Source organism: Asparagus officinalis, chromosome 5, assembly GCF_001876935.1.
Source record: "Asparagus officinalis chromosome 5, Aspof.V1, whole genome shotgun sequence".
In the NCBI taxonomy this organism is placed as follows: Eukaryota; Viridiplantae; Streptophyta; class Magnoliopsida; order Asparagales; family Asparagaceae; genus Asparagus; species Asparagus officinalis.
Window position 1 is genome coordinate 79,318,990 of NC_033798.1, and position 2,472 is coordinate 79,321,461.

The 2,472-nt window shown below is 37.0% G+C and overlaps 1 non-coding gene across 1 annotated transcript; it reads left to right on the forward strand.

Moving 5' to 3' along the window:
* TRNAD-GUC lies at positions 1,677-1,748 on the forward strand. Its single transcript has one exon. It is a non-coding gene; the product is annotated as a tRNA-Asp (tRNA).

Here is a 2,472-nt window from a genome sequence, read left to right on the forward strand (position 1 = left end):
AATAAAGATAAACTCAAATTAAAGTGATCTAGACAAATAAGAGTTTTAAAATGTATCATATAAGGATGTGACCCTTTAATATGTAGATACCGGGGTAATTTCTATTTTAATGATGGGTTAAAAGAGAAAATACCAATTGAATAACTGTTTTAAGTTATCTCTATAAATAGTGGTTATGGTCTTCAGATCACACGTTCAATTCATCCCTATCTTTTGATATCCCATCATCAAAGAGAGGATAGAGAGAGATACAGAAACTGAAGGGGACTCGCTTGAAGGAACGTGCAGATCTGGAAGGCTATACCGCACAAATCAAGAGATTATTCATGGCTTCGGATTCAGGTACGCTTCAGCGCAATTCAATATTTTGATTATCTTTAATTCAACAAATATATTGTGTTATTTGTGATAGTTTTCACAATCAGAATTTAAAATCTAACAAGTTATGATCATTATCTGTAACATTGAGTAGTCCACTAGTTTAGCAGGGGGAAAAGACCATGGTAATTCCCTTTTAATTTACCGAACCTAGAAACAGGAATTAGGGGGGAACTCATCATGGGTTCTTCAAGATAATCTAGTACAAACGAAAAACCTTTTTAAAATTTTCTATGACTCTGCTCCATCAAGAACTATTTCTTCTTAAAAAAGAAAAACTCTGCAAAGCCAAACACAACTAGAACAATACAGTTCCATATAACCTAACAATGTATTATCAGGCGCAAAAAATGTATAATTAAGGGGGGGAAATAGTAAAATATCGTGCAAAGAGAAACTAACAGTGAAATTATATGGGAGCGAGTTCTGTCTTTAGCTGGCGTCGCCTCGAATGAGGCTCCTCTGCTCTGCCCCCCCTCTCTCTCTCTCCCCAAGTTCTAAGAATAGAGTCACGAAGGCCGCATACTTACAAAAAGAGACCTTGTTTTTTCTGCTAATTACGAAGCTGGCCTCTGCTCTTGATTGCTAGAGTGCTACTCTGGTAATATTAGTAAACAAAGAGGGCTGAAGCGATGAGGTTGCTTGTCAATATTACTAGAATATCCAATCTGTGAGGCATATTCTGAGTAGCCGGAGATAATGGCCCAATAATGAAATGTGATTTGAATTAAAAGGCCCAACTAATAAGCTATTTATTTTTAAGAAGCACCATGGCCGGAGCCCAGCGGGCCTATGTCATTTCTATACGTTGACACTAAACATCATAAACAAAACAAGCCTAATAACCCCGGATTAACATTCGGATCGTTAGTTTTATTATGTTTATGATCCAAAAGAGAATTGAAAACAGCTAAACATCATAGCTCTAATAAGAAATCTAGGAAGAAGATCACAATTCACAACCATTGCTAACATGGATCAAATTTATTTATCTTTTTACTATAAATTGAAGGGGCATCTTCCAAATGGTAATTGTTTATCATGTTTGAAATAATTATGATTTTTTTCTGAGCCATCCTGTAAACACAAGATAGGCAATCATAAACCAATCGGGTCAATAAATGGCTCCTTGCCTTTATTTATCACCGAATTTCTGGTGGGGATCAGCTAACATGAGATTTAAAAAAAAAAAAATCTGCTTTTATGGTCTTTTCTGCCGGTAGAGATATTTGTTGGGGATTGAATTAATTGGTGTAGCAAATGTCAAAAATACGTAACTCATGAGCCCAGACAATTCAGTCGTTGTAGTATAGTGGTGAGTATTCCCGCCTGTCACGCGGGTGACCCGGGTTCGATCCCCGGCAACGGCGATATTTTATTACATATATTTTTGAATTAACTTATTATTATTGCATATCTTCAGCAAATCGTATACTCCTTACCTTTTAAATTATATATATACACAAATCTTCAGCTTCTCTGTTAATAAATGCCTTTTTTTTAAAAGAATGGTTTTCATCCCTCATCTGTGAGATGTCAACGTGCACAGGTATGAGCACGAATACGACACTTTTCTAAATGTCAAAGTAGTCGTAATACACTGCCGAAATAACTTGGCGTTACACGGAACATAGTGAATCATTACTCTGTAGCTGTTTGTAACTGTTTGCACTTGACTATGAAAAACGGCAATGTTTCTCTTTAATGGGCCGGGATGATTTTGCCAAGATTTCTCGATCGCCAATGTGAGCGGTGATTACTGGTTAATGTTCGAGTTTGTAGGAACCATTATATGCCATAGAAATATTATTTTACATGCCACGTCAGCCTCAATATCCATACACGTGAGCAAACGAGATTTAACTACAATGACTCCAATCTCCTAAAGCTTGGGAGACAAAACTCCATACAAGAGAGCTCGGTAAGGGTGAAGGACTGAGCTTCATTCACTACAAGCCGGTTCTCTTAGGGGCTGTTTGGATAGGTTTTTTTGGATGGTAAAAGAGGAGAAAGCTGCCAAAAATGTCAGCTTTTTGGCAGCTTTCCCCCAAAATCACCTTTTTAAGGGGTGATTTTGGGGAAAAGCTGCCAAAA